This window comes from Lathyrus oleraceus, chromosome 6 (assembly GCF_024323335.1).
Source record: "Lathyrus oleraceus cultivar Zhongwan6 chromosome 6, CAAS_Psat_ZW6_1.0, whole genome shotgun sequence".
Classification (NCBI taxonomy): domain Eukaryota; kingdom Viridiplantae; phylum Streptophyta; class Magnoliopsida; order Fabales; family Fabaceae; genus Lathyrus; species Lathyrus oleraceus.
In genome coordinates, this window is record NC_066584.1 from 159,314,495 (window position 1) to 159,329,708 (window position 15,214).

Here is a 15,214-nt window from a genome sequence, read left to right on the forward strand (position 1 = left end):
CCCTAACCTGGGCCTGATGTATGAGAAAACATCAGAGTATAGGCTTTCTGGTTATTGTGATGCAGATTATGCAGGAGATAGAATAGAACGAAAAAGTACATCTGGAAATTGCCAGCTTCTGGGAAACAATCTAATCTCCTGGGCTAGCAAAAGACAGTCAACTATCGCTCTATCAACTGCAGAAGCAGAATATATCTCAGCATCACTGTGCACAACTCAGATGCTCTGGATGAAACATCAGCTAGAAGATCTACAAATCTTTGAGAGTAACATTCCTATCCTTTGTGATAATACTGCTGCTATTTGTTTGAGTAAGAATCCCATTTTGCATTCCAGAGCCAAACACATAGAAATAAAACATCATTTTATTAGAGACTATGTTCAGAAAGGGATAGTAACGCTGAAGTTCATTGATACAGAACATCAATGGGCAGATATCTTTACTAAGCCTCTAGCTGAAGATAGATTTCGTTTCATCTTAGAAAATCTGAACATTAAAAATTGTCCTGAGTAAAATTTGGCTCTGAACATGTAAAATGAGACTCTGATAAAAACAAATATACTTCTGCCTCTGACTCTGATACTTCTACCAAGTTAAGAAGATATCTGAGTTAGAAATCTTCAGAAATCCTTTGGTATTCCTGAAGATCAGAAACATCAACACGTGGGGAACATGCGTCTAACCCTAGAACTTCTAGACAGCTGTCAAAAGAAATCAAAGGTCAGAACGCTTGAAATCTCCTTGAGCAGTGTGCTTACTGTTGGGATTAGACATTCATTAATGAGCTGTAATCATTTTTCCCCCAAACGTGCTATTTTGGTTTTTGTGCTAACGCTGGTATGTGTGTCGTTTTGCATGTGTTTTTACCCTTAGTATATAAACACTTTTCTCACATTTCACAGACTTATCACTCTCACTCACTCTTAAACCCTAAACCCTCTCTCGTAGTTTTCTCTGCAACCTTCTCAGTTCTTCATCTTCTTCACCAATCTTCATCATAAATCCTCAAGAACAAGCAGTGTTTAACTTCTCCCAACAAATGGAAGCTGCTTCTAACCCCCAAACCTCAAACACTCAAACACCCATGGTTGTAGATGTTACCACGACCCCAGTTTACAAAGAACCTCACATTTTGGAACGTGAACAACACATTCATCTTTCAACTCCCTTTGAAGGTTTGGATGTACTATGTGAATCGCTGGTGGATTTTGAAAATTTGAAAAGAAATGGCGTTGATTTAACTGAAGATCTTCGCAAGCAAGGTTGGGAAACCTACTTCAACAGATTGTATGGTCCAATCTATCCTCTTCTGGTGAAAGAATTCTGGAGATGTGCAGATGCTGATGATGAGTTCATCGTTTCTTTTGTTCTGGGTGTGAAGATCATTATCACAGAAGCGTCTATTGCTTCCTTGCTGAATATGGAGAAAGCTGGAGGTAAAAGGATTTACAACATTCCTCCAAGGTCCAAGCGCATCACAGAAGTCATTAACCCTACTATCTTCAAAGCAAACGTTGAAGGAAACCCATCTAAGAATAAGGAGCTTCATCAGAACCTCCGAGTTTGGTTGAAGATTATTCTGGGAACAATCCATCATCGTCCAGCCTCCAACTCTTCAGATTATATAAATGCTGATCAGAAGTGCATCCTCTACTGTATTCAGAAGGGTATTCCAATCAACCTTCCTGTTCTTCTCTTCAGATATCTGAGGGATTCAGTCAGAGAAACAAGGAACAATATGAAGCCCAGATCCTACATTCCTCTGGGAAGATTGCTCTCTGACATCTTCATTGAGCATGGGCTGGTAGATGCTCTGGAGAAGACCAGATGCATGGATGATCTGGCAATTGACGTTGGAAAGCCTCTGAATGCCAGAAATCTGAGGAGTATGGGAATCATCAAGGACATCAGAGTCAAGCCCACTATGAATGTGACCTGGGAAGCTCTGAAGGATCAGAGGAAGATGCCTCATGGCCTTGAAAGGTTCTTCAAGAATGAACCCAGAGATGCCATTGCCATCTACCTTCAGGATCGTCTGGATGAAGGCATTGATATCTCTGATTTTCGCCTAGAAGACTGTCTGGACTCTGTAGAAGATCTGGTCAGATACAAAAGAGGCCTTTCTGAGAAGAAGATAGCTGAGGAAGCAAGGAAGGCAAAGAAAGCCAGAATTGGAGAAACCTCTGGCACCAAAGCTTCAGCACCTCTGAATGTCTCCTCTGGTAAGTCCATTCCTCCTGTCTCTTCTGAATCTGTAATGGCTTCCTCTAACCCTCTCTCCTCTCAACCAATATATACCACCGCTGAAATACCACCTTCTACCATTAGAACCTCTCAACCTCCACCTGTTCTAAAAATTGCCCGTACTTTTACAACAACCTCTGACCCAAATCAACTATATCACCACAGTTCTTCATCATCCTCTGATTATGAATCACCCCCTTACCTTTCACCTTCTTCTGACCAAGAGTTCTCTGATCATGAGTCCTCTGATCAAGAACACTCTGACCCAAACTCCCCAACAATAGCTGAAATTTATGCTAAAAACTTCGCCCCACAAACTCAAACACAAACTGAAGTAACCTCTCCCCTCCGAACTTCTATTCCACAACAAACAACCACCATTACCTCTGAAAATCAAACTTCCCTTCCACCACAAACAACCACCACACCCTCTGAAACTCAACCATCTGTAATTCGCCCATCTGAACCTTATATCACTCCACCATTAATTCCCGCTGTACCTAGCCCAGACTCTGACCCATTAGATGTAAACCCACTCTATGCTTCATCCCCCAGTCTTCAACCAGACCCAGATTCTGAACTTCAACCAGAAGCAGAATCTGAACCCCAGCCAGAACCAGAAACTGAACCTCAACCTCTAAATCTCAGCCCTCAAAACTCTCCACCTCATTCACCTGAACCTGAACCTAAAATTATCATACCTACCCTTGAGGAGGCCATTATACAGGTTGCAGAATCCTCAGTCCAGAAGATCAAGTCTCTGGCTAAAAATTCTGAAATCAGTGATGATCCTAAATCTGTTAGGACACACTGGAACAGAGTTATTAGTTGGATGACCTCTGAGTCTTATAGGCTGAAGAGTATCTCTGAACAAGTCAGAAATGGCTACATCAGAGACTCTGAGGAAAGACTCCAAGAGAGATTGGCTAGAGAAGCTGAGGCCAGAAGGTTAGAGGAAGAGAGACTGGCTAGAGAAGCTGAGGCCAAGAGATTAGAAGAAGAAAGATTGGCTAAGGAAGCTGAAGAAGAAGCTAAGAGATTGGAAGAAGAACGCCTGGCAAAGGAAGCAGAACTTCTGAGAATTCAGGAAGCTGAAGCCAAGGCTAAGGCAGATGCAGAAGCCCAAGCTGCTGCTGAAGCTGAAACTCAGCAGGCTCTGATTCAGGGGGAGTCTTCCTCTGCGATCCCTCTGATTCTCAACACTCTGAAGGAGATCAAGCAAGATCAGAAAGAGATCAAGCAAGATCAGAGTGAGCTCCGGGCAAGGATGGACAAGCAAGACGCTCTGAATGAAAACCTCCAGAATATGTTTGCCATGCTACTACAGAGACTTCCTCCTCCTCCAAACCCTTAGGCACTTAGGATCTCTTTTGTTTGCCAAGTGTTTTTTGCTTCTGTCTTTTCTTTTTAGCTCTGATATTTCTTTGAATCTGTTGATTTTGACTGCTGTTTGCCTTTGTGCTTTTTAATGAAGTGTTTTTCTCTCTATTATTCTTTTTATTTTTATGCCTTTTTGATTATGCCAAAAAGGGGGAGAAATTATTAAATAGCTCTGATGAAAACTATGTCTAAAACCTTAAGCATTCTGCAACAATTGTAGAAATAGTTCTGATAAAATTAGCTCTGATTAAATAATTAGCTCTGATTAAATAATAGCTCTGATTAAATAGTTCTAACATTAAATTAAGAAATTGCAGAAAGTTTTCAGAAATCTTATTGCTTGGAAAGCTCTGGTAAGAACTTCTGAACTCCCTAGTACTAACTCAGGGGGAGCTTTTGTCTATCTGATCTAATATTTTTCATGTTTCATCTGATAATTTTATTTGTTTTGTCATCATCAAAAAGGGGGAGATTGTAAGAACAAAAATAGTTCTACAATAGATTCCATGATTTTGATGATAACAAAGGATGAAACCAAAAGTGGTACCCTAACGAAAAGTTTCTAAGTGTGCAGGGTTCTAAAGAAAGAAGAAATAAATCTGATGATGTCATCAGATGTACAACAAGATCAGATGCAAAATCTCAAGTATCAGAAGCATCTAAAGTGGAATCTCGTTTCAAGAAACTCTGACTCTGGACAAAACTGCAAAGTATCAGAAGCATCTGAACATGAAGTAAAGTCTAGAAGCTCTGACTCTGAACAAATGCCTTCTGTAAATTCTGAATTTATCAGTGCCATCTGAACATTCAAGAAATAACATTAGAAGCAGATTTCTCCAGATACACAAAGACTCTAATCAGAATTGTTAATCATGATGAAGTAACGTTTAAGCCAAGATAAAGTTCTGCAAATGGATTTCCTCAATTAGAAAGAGACGTTAATCTCCACTTCCAAGAAAAAAGATACTAATTGTGGTAAGTAGTCACTTCTAAGTGAAAAAGTCTACTGCAGAAGCTATTAATGGAATGGCGTAACTACATCTCAATATCCAACAGATTCAACGCTATTTCAACTCTACTTCAACTCCTATAAATAGAGAAGAAATCTCATTCAGTATACACGAAGAAATCACTAGCCAAAACTATACTGAAATCATATCACGCTCAAGAAAAACATCTTTGTTCTTCAAAGATTTTCACTAAGCTGTTGCTTATCAAGTGAAATATTTGTTCTTAAGTTTGTAATATTTGCTTTCTTAGAAGCACTCTAGATTACACATCTTGTATCTTATTTTTATTTGATTTCCTCAAGTGACTCTTTGTAGTCTGTAGACTTGAGAGGACTAAGAGATTTTCTTCTCTCTTAGGGGTTGTTTGTAATCTTTCAAGATTAGTGGATTAAGTCCTTGTTGAAGGCGAAATCACCTTGGCCGGGTGGACTGGAGTAGCTTTGTGTTATAAGCGAACCAGTATAAAATCTTTGTGTGATTTCATTTTGCAAAAGAGCTTATTTTTCAAACAATTCAAACCCCCCCTTTCTTGTTTTTCTCACCTTCATCCATCTCCCAAAATGAATGAATGATATTAATTTGGTAAAAGTTCTCCTTTGACCAATTTGAGTTTTGATCCATTCCCTTCCCTCTTCATCTATTTCCCATTCTTTATGCATTCATATCATTTGGCCTATGATATCTCTAAGTCCTAAGGCTAGTTGATTACAAAATCAACATAAGTATGGATGAGATTAGGCCACCTCTTTTGCATATTCTTTTTGTGTATGGTATGTTTCATGGGCATAGTCCATTATACTATCTCTCTAACATGCATTAACACCAAAATTCTATTGCCCGGCCTCAAATAGTTGTGACTTCTACATATGTCCAATTATGATTGATTAACATATCGCTAAATTCTTGACACAAAAAGGCATAGGATTCTAGTTAGTGAGATTGTAAGTCTCCCCTCTTTCATGGTATTGTGTGGAAACTTTGTATTTTTTCCTTCCTTTGGAAGATGTCTTGGCTCAAGGATCCATGCTTGTGATAAGTGGGTTGAGTGTTCTCCAAAGAATGACTTAAAGATAAGCAAAAGTAAAATAATACTAACTTCTAACTTATTAACAACTAACATTTAATTTCAAGTCCTTTATTTTAATGCACTTTAATTTCTAAGCTCTATTCATTTGCCATTATTCATACCATTTTAATTGTTTATGTTAATGCAATTTTCACTTTGTCCATTGGGACCATATTGTGTGTTATAACTTATTTGTGTATATTGTATTTGTCTGGATGGTCTTTGACCATTAATATACATAATAAGAACAAAAACCCTAAAAACTTTTGTGTGGACTGTTGACTTGATCTTGGACAAATTGGACTCGGAATCTAGGCAACATTCCTTTGCTAAAGGACTTGGCCAATGCCAACATTTGTGTAACCAAGTGCTTGCAGTTTCAAACTTCATCTGATACATCTTTGAAGATCCCTTTGAGTTCATCTGCAACATGATCATTGTGAAGCTGTTATTTTGAACCTGTGACTTGTGGAATTCATCTGCTACATAGACTAATTCAAAGAAGATCATAGAGTGGCTAAAGCTTGGATGTGGCTATCTTTATTTGATGCCTTGCTCTTCAAGATTGATATAATTGTGCATTGTGTGTTACTTAATTCAAAATGTCCAAGGGAATTTGGGTTTCTATAAGACATTCTTGTCTATTAGATTGCTATCGATTGGTCAGATCTTTTCAACTCTTAACTTTTAATTTTGTGCATAGGATTAGTCACTTCATCTCCTCCCAGCTTCTTTAATTTTAAATCTCTTCCTCCTTTGAAAAATCTTCTTTGTTTGAACTAGTTTTATTATAAACTTTTACCACTTAGCAAACTAGAAAATTTGGCCTTATACCATTGCATTTTCAAACTTCTTTTCTTAAATCAAATTTGTAAATAGACTTAACTATACTTGACCTAAACTTTCAAAAGCCAAAAAGAACTAACTCATTCAAACCATTTTTAGGCCTTGGTGCCTCTCAAACTAAATTTTTGTTAAAAGTTATGCATCCACTTTGAAATTTGTATCATGAACTACGAGGTTTTTATCCCTCATTTTTATGTTGGTACGTAGGCACAAGTCCGAAGGTCTTGTCAAACACAAAAATATAATTAATGAATTCTCTTCTCATCTCCTCACTCTATTTGTTTATAAACATCACTTTGTACAAAATACATATGCACACAAAAAAGGGCTCCCTAGGAGTACCTAGGATACTTTGGGTGCTAACACCTTCCCTCTGTGTAACCAACCCCCTTACATGTAATCTCTGACATTTTATTAGTTTTAATTTGAAAACTTCTTACTTTTGGGTTTTGTTCGTACTTTTTCCCTTTTCCCTCGGAAACAATAAAAACGCGGTGGCAACTCTTGTTATTCGATGTCTTGCTTATCCATAGCTTGATGATCATGAATTTACTGCTACAAAAATTAAGTGGCGACTCTGCTAGGGAGTAGTCTCCAGTGGGTTTAGCCTCATTTTTTGTGTGTATATAATTGTATATATGTGATGTATGTATATTTGTTTGTATGATATAATTTGCTTGTTGTGCTTGGTGATCTCTAAGTGGTGAGATAAGTTCTAACCCGAACTTGAGTGCAATTAAGATAGGAGGATGGTATAGTCATGTTTGACTTGTGTGGAGTAGTCCTTAACAAGTTGGTATGAGATCTATCTGCTCAGTGGAGACCTTTTTTGAATTTGGCATTACTATCTCTAACTTGGGTTTGAGAAGCTGAGGACCGTAGAACATTTACCCCCTCTTGGCCTATTTAGGACGTAGTGCAGAAACTGTTCAAGTGTAGACTTGATAACAGTTGTTACGCGATACTACACTCAGATGAGTTTCTCTTGAGAATATTATGGGTCGATGAGTCAGTCATCTTAACCTGTAATATCTGATAGATGGAATTAAGACTCTTGGAACTTTTTAGAACATGATCTACAGGTTTTTATCCTTAGTTCACTCCTTTGGGATGGTTCTTACCCAGACTTCATGCTCGTGGCTCACAACAAACCCTTGATTCTTGGTTGATCCATTCAAGTCTTGTCAATATCAATGGAACTTGGGTGTTAATAAGGTGTAAACCATAATCCACCAAAATGGATGATTGATCTTGACAATTACTTGATTCATCCCTTGACCTTTGTTTGCTTGCCTTGTGTGTGATCCCTTATTTGTGATTGTTGCATTCATGCATTCATGCGCATCATAACATTCATCAAACAAAAATTTCAAGGAACTGAGGTATTATTTGCAAATATTTTCAGACCATGGATCATGGACGAAGGAACAGTAATAAGTACAGTTTCAGATGTCCCAACTTGAAAGCGTTAAGGAAGCTAACATATTTTGGATTAGACCCCTTGGACTTCAAACAACGTCATGGGAAGCTATTGTCTATCTTGTCTGCTGATATGGTTGAAGGACTCTTGAGTGTGCTAGTGCAGTTCTATGATCCTCTCTACCGTTGCTTCCCTTTTCCTGATTATCATTGTGTGCCTACGTTGGAGGAGTATGCTCATCTCTTGGGAATACATGTTTCTAGTAAGGTACCTTTTAGTGGATTGGAAGAGATTCCCAGATCTCATCTTATTGTTGAAGCTTTGCACTTGAAGAAGTTTGAGATAGAGGCTCATTGGGTGAAGAAAGTGGGATTGTTTGGGTTTCCATCTGATTTCCTCATCAAGGAAGCTACTGCTTTTGCTCAAGCCGGTAGTGTAGACGCGTTTGAAGTTATCTTTGTGTTGCTCATCTATGGATTAGCTTTGTTCCCTAACATTGACGGATTTGTTGATGTTAACACCATTAGACTTTTCTTGATTGGGAATCTTGTGCCTACTTTGTTGGGTGATATGTACTTCTCTTTGCATCTAAGGAATTATAAAGGTGGTGGAACTATTGTCTGTTGCATTCCTCTTCTATACAAGTGGTTTATTTCGCACTTGCCTCACACACCTGCTTTTATGGAGAACAAACAATGTCTACGGTGGTCTCAGAGACTTATGTCTCTCACTAATGATGATATAGTTAGGTATGATCTTTCTTTGAGCGGTTTGGATATTATTGATAGTTGTGGTGAATTCTCTAATATGCCTCTCATTGGTACACAAGGAGGAATTAACTACTACCCTGCTTTGGCTCGTCGTCAACTTGGGTTCCCCTTGAGAGACAAACCTAATAACACTTTGTTAGAAGGTCTTTTCTATCAAGAGGGTAAAGATCCCCAACATTTGAAGCAGAAGATTATGCATGCTTGGCATAATGTGCATAGGAAAGGAAGATCCGAGCTTGGTTTACGCAATTGTGTAGCTTTGGAAGCTTACACTCTTTAGGTGAAGAAGAGAGCTTTGGAGTTAAAGATGCCTTATCCTTGTGAAAGACCTGCGTCCATGGTTGTGGCTGAGCCATTAACACTTCTTAACCAAGATGTAGAGGAGTTGGAAGACGCACTCACCAAGATGAAGCAAGAGAAGGATATGTGGGAAGAGCGTTTCCATGCTTTGAGCAAGAAGCATGAAGAGTTGTAGTTGGAGACTAAGGACAAGGATGCACTTATTAAGTTACTTGAAGACTGGGTGACAAAAAGACAGAGAGAGCCAGAGGTTTCATATTCTAGCATGCCTCAGCCTTCCATTGCTTAGAAGAAGATTGTTGATCAGCTTGTCCTCGAGAAGACTCGGATGAAGGCTTCTTTAGAGACCGAGATTCAACGCATTCGAAGGAAATACGCGCCTACAGCCAGATCTTCTGACATTATTGTTATGGATCCTTAGGATGACTAGTCTCCTTTTCTCTTGTATTTTTCATTTGGTTTCTGAAATTGTACTCAGTGTAATCCTTTCAAATTATATAAATAAAAGATATTTTTGGTCATATCAATTTGTTGCAATTATTATTAAATATATATATTTGCAAATGATATAGTAAGTTCCTTGAAAATAAAAATAAATAAACAAGCATTGAATTTCACGCATCATTTGCATAAGTAGGTTTCTCTTTCGCCAGATGTCTCATTGGTGTTCTTTTGTGCTTCAGCCAAGCTGACTCATCGGTACAATATTCGCGTTAATCATCTCAAAATCATGGAACATCTTGAGTAAGAGAACAGAGAGTTGAAGGACGAGATTGCCCGACTGACTGCCATGATGGAGTCAGTGCTAGTTGCCCATAGTCAATCTTCTCCAACACCCACAACTCCTTCTCCGAGGATTGTTATTCCAGAGGTGGCTACCTCTACCATGCCTGCTGCTGCCGCTCACTTTGCGTATGCCATGTCTGTCGGGTTCCCATGGGGAATGCCGCCGAACTTCATGCCTGAAGGCTTTGCGCCTACCTTTGCTTCCATGCTGGCTTCTAGCCCGGTCATGTCTGTGCCACCGCCCGTTGTGCACACATTGCCTCGTGTAAAGGATACCATTTATCATTCTGAACCGTCTGAGGGTCCAAATGTTTATAAGAAAATGGACGAAATGAAAGATCAGTTTCTTGAGCTGCGCAAGGAATTGAAGACGTTGAGAGGTAAGAATTTGTTTGGGAAAAGTGTTATTGAGTTATGCTTGGTGCCGAATGTGAAGATTCCGATGAAATTCAAAGTGCCTGACTTTGAAAAATACATAGGGAATACATGTCCGCTCAGTCATCTAGTGATGTATGGACGCAAGATGTCTACCCAAACTGACAACGATTAACTGTTAATCTACTATTTCCAAGACAGTTTGATCGGTGTTGTGCTTCATTGGTATATGGGGTTGGACAATGCAAGCATTTGCACTTTCAACGACTTGGGAGAGGCTTTTGTCAAGCAATATAAGTACAATATGGATATGGTGCCTGATAGAGACCAGCTGAGGTCTATGTCTTAGAAGGATAAAGAGACCTTCAAAGAGTATGCGCAAAGATGGAGAGAATTGGCTGCTCAGATCACTCCTCCCTTGGAGGAGAAAGAGATAACAAAGATCCTTCTAAAGACCCTGAGTTCATTCTATAATGAATGTATGATTGCTAGTGCCCCCAGTGACTTTACCGAAATGGTAAACATGGGGATGAGGCTTGAGGAAGGTGTCCTAGAAGGACGTTTGTCAAAAGATGAAGCATCGTCAAGTAAGAGGTATGGCAGTAGCTTTGGGAAGAAGAAGGAGAGCGAAACTAATGCAATAACCAGTGGGAGGCAGAGGAAGCCTCAGATCAGAAGGAATCAACCACCCTGTCAACACCATCATCAAGTATCTTCAGTCATTCCAGTATTTTCAAATAATCAACCAGTACTAATTCAACAACAACAATAACAATGTCAACCGCAACAACCACAACAATGAACAAACACCTACAACAACAACAACAATACCAACAACAATCATCATCAACAAAACATCGAGAGGAATAAGGCCTCTTTCGACCTAAATCCTATGTCTTATGCTGAACTGTATCCGTCTTTGGTTCTCAAGAACCTACTTCAACCAAGAAATCTGCCGCAAGTTCCAGAACCACTTCCATGGTGGTATAAGCCTGAAATCCGTTGTGCTTTTCACCAAGGAGCACCCGGACATGATATAGAAAACTTCTACCCACTCAAGTATGAGGTTCAGAAGCTGATAAAGAGTGGAATGGTGTCCTTTGAGGACCGTACACCGAACGTGAAAGCAAATCCATTGCCCGCTCATGGAAATTCTTCTGTTAATATGGTGGATGGTTGCCCTGGCGAGTTTAAGTTGTTTGATGTTTGTTTCATCTGGAGGTCCTTGGTGCAAATGCATAAGAACATTTGTATGGTGAGTGATTGTGAGCATGACCATGATGGTTGTGTTGTTTGTAGTATTAATTTAAGAGGTTGTGAGGTTGTGAAAAGGGACATCCAGCGACTTATGGATGAAGGCATGATTCAAATTGTTCAATCACGTCATGTAGATGAAGATGTAAATGTCATAGTGCCCATTTTCAAGCAACCAGGGAGATTGGTGATCCAGTACAACAGTAGTAATAGTAACAGCGTCAGTAATAGATCAGTATCGCCGTTAGTTATACGATTAGCGGGCCCAGTCCCGTATTCATCTGATAAAGTTGTTCCATATCAGTATAATGCTACAATGATAAAAGATGGTCAAGAGGTCCCGTTACCTACGACCAGTTCTGTAGTGAGCATTGTTGACGTGTGTTTGGGTCGGTGTTCCCAAAGGATAAAGAAGAATCAGTTGTCAGTAAGAAGGTGGAAGTGCCTGCTATAAATCTGGTTAGTGCTTTAAAGGGTAAGTCTGGTGAATCCAGTGATTTGAAGACTAATGATGATGATGAGGTACTTCGATTGATCAAAACGAGCGAGTTTAATATGGTGGAGCAGCTCCTCCAAACCCCCTCAAAAATTTCAGTGTTGTCTCTACTAATGAATTCTGAAGCACACGCAGAAGCACTGCAGAGAGTTCTTGAGCAAACGTTTATGGAACATGATGTTACGATGGATCAATTCGATCATATTGTAGCTAACATCACTTCCTGCAACAACCCCAGTTTCTGTGATGAAGAACTCCCCGAGGAGGGTAGAAATCATAGTCTGGCTTTGCATATCTCTATGAATTGCAAAGATGATGCTTTGTCGAATGTGCTTGTTGACACCGGGTCGTCACTGAATGTGTTGTCCAAGTCAACTCTGTCAAAGCTATCATATCAAGGAGCGCCTATGAGGTATAGCAGTATAATCGTCAAAGCTTTGGACGGTTCACGCTAAATAGTTATTGGTGAAGTGGACCTTCCAGTTAAGATAGGTCCGAGTGATTTTCAAATTACTTTTCAAGTAATGGATATCCACCCGGCCTACAGTTGCTTATTGGGAAGGCCATGGATCCATGAGGCAGGGGTTGTTACCTCTACATTGCATCAGAAGCTCAAATTTGTCAAAAATGGAAAACTTGTTATCATTGGCGGGGAAAAGGCATTGTTGGTTAGCCATCTGTCATCTTTCTCTTACGTTGAAGCTGAGGATGAGGTTAGAACTCCGTTCCAACCCTTATCATTGCTGCTGAGAATAGAATTGGGGCACATATGTCCTCATTGAAAGATGAAAAGAAGATCGTTGAAGAAGGCAATGTTGATCAGTGGGGGCGCATGGTAGAGGTCTCCGACAACAAAGGCGGAACCGGTCTGGGTTTTCAGGTTCATCAACTGCTAGATCAGAGGATATGCAACTTAGCTTCCGTAGCGGAGGGTTCATTCATGGCAATGAATAACACTTAGCTGATGTGCTAGAGAATGACGAAGAGGAGGATTGCACCAATTTTGTGACGCATGGAAAGGCTTGCGACAATTGGGTTGCTGTTGATGTTCCTATTATTTTGCATCGATCTAAGTAATTGCTTTTATATGTTTTCAAAATCCTTCTCCTATGCTTAAGGGAGAAGTAAACATTGTTGGGCATTTTGAAATTGATCATTAATAAAATTAATTATATTCATCCACATCTACGATGTTTGTTTTTACTTTTTGCTTTATTCTGAAAATGGTAATCACAAAAAACATAAATAAACAATATAATTGTCCATCTGCATAATATTTGGTCACAAATTCACTTCTCTAAAATCAAAATATCAAATCATTATGCAGGTTGGTTTCTAACCCCATTGAATATAATGATCCTTCTCCTTCTCCAAATTTTGAATTCCCTGTGTTTGAAGCCGAGGAGGAGAGTGACGAAGAAGTGACTGATGAACTATCTCGTCTTCTTGAGCATGATGAAAGAATCATTCATCCGTTCAAAGGGCAGATTGAGCTAGTCAACTTGGGTTCCGAGGATGATGCGAAGGAAGTCAAGGTTGGGTCTCGCCTGTGTCCAGATGCTAAGAAGGCTTTGATTGATCTTCTTCGAGAGTATTCAGATGTGTTTGCTTGGTCCTATCAAGACATGCCTGGTTTGGATTCTGAGATTGTGGAGCATAGATTATCGTTGAAGCTAGAATGCCCGTCAGTCAAGCAGAAATTGAGAAGAACGCATCTTGTATGGCTGTGAAGATCAAATAGGAAGTGCAGAAGCAGATTGACACTGGTTTCCTTGTGATCGCTGAGTATCTGCAATGGGTGGCCAATATTGTGCATGTGCCGAAGAAAGATGGAAAAGTCAGCATGTGTGTCGATTATAGAGATTTGAATAAATCCAGTCCGAAAGATGATTTCCCTCTGCCATACATTGATATGTTGGTAGACAATACTGCTAAATTCAAAGTCTTTTCGTTTATGATGGATTTTCCGGATATAATCAAATCAAGATAGCACCCGAAGATATGGAGAAGACCGTATTCATTACACCTTGGGGAACATTCTGTTATAGAGTGATGCCTTTCGGTTTAAAGAATGCTGGTGCAACTTACCAAAGAGCAATGACTACTCTTTTTAATGATATGATGCATAAAGAGATTGAAGTTTATGTCGTTGACATGATTGCTAAATCGATTGATGAAGAGGAACATGTTGAGCATTTGGTGAAGCTATTCCAGCGTTTGAGGAAGTATAAACTCTGCTTGAATCCTAATAAGTGTACTTTTGGTGTTCGTTCTGGTAAGTTGTTGGGCTTTGTTGTCAGCGAGAAGGGTATTGAAGTTGATCCTGCCAAGGTCAAAGCAATACAAGAGATGCCTGCGCCCAAAACTGAGAAGCAAGTCAGAAGTTTTATCGACCGCTTGAATTATATTTCCAGATTCATTTCGCACATGACTGCCACATGTGCCCCTATATTCAAGCTTCTTCAGAAAGATCAGTCTTGTGATTGGACCGAAGATTGCCAGAAAGCTTTTGATAGTATCAAGGCATATCTACTTGAACCTCCAATTTTGTCTCCGCCTGTGGAAGGAAGACCATTGATCATGTATTTGACTGTGCTTGAAGATAGTATGGGTTGTGTTCTTGGTCAGCAAGATAAGACTGGAAAGAAAGAATTTGCAATTTATTACCTCGGTAAGAAGTTCACTAACTGTGAGACTTGGTATTCTATGCTTGAGAAAACTTATTGCACATTGGCTTGGGCTGCTAATCGTCTGTGTTAGTATATGTTGAATCATACCACTTGGTTGATATTCAAAATGGATCCAATCGAGTATATATTTGAGAAGCCTGATTTAACTGGGAGAATTTCCCATTGGCAGATGTTATTATCAGAGTATGATATCAAATACCGATCTCAAAAAGCGATTAAAGGTAGTATCTTGGTTGATCATTTGGCTCACCAACTAATTGAAGATTATTAGTCAGTGCAGTATGATTTTCCTGATGAAGAGATCTAGTACTTGAAAATGAAAGATTGTGATGAACCATTGCTTGAAGAAAGGCCAGAACTTGGTTCCCGTTGGGGCATTGTATTTGATGGAGCTGTTAATCAATACGGTAATGGCATTGGGGCAGTGATTATTACTCCTCAAGGCACGCATTTTCCATTTACAGCTAGATTGACCTTCAAGTGTACAAACAATATGGCAGAATACGAAGCTTGTATTATGGGGCTCGAAGAGGCCATTGATCTCAGAATCAAGCACTTAGATGTCTTTGACGATTC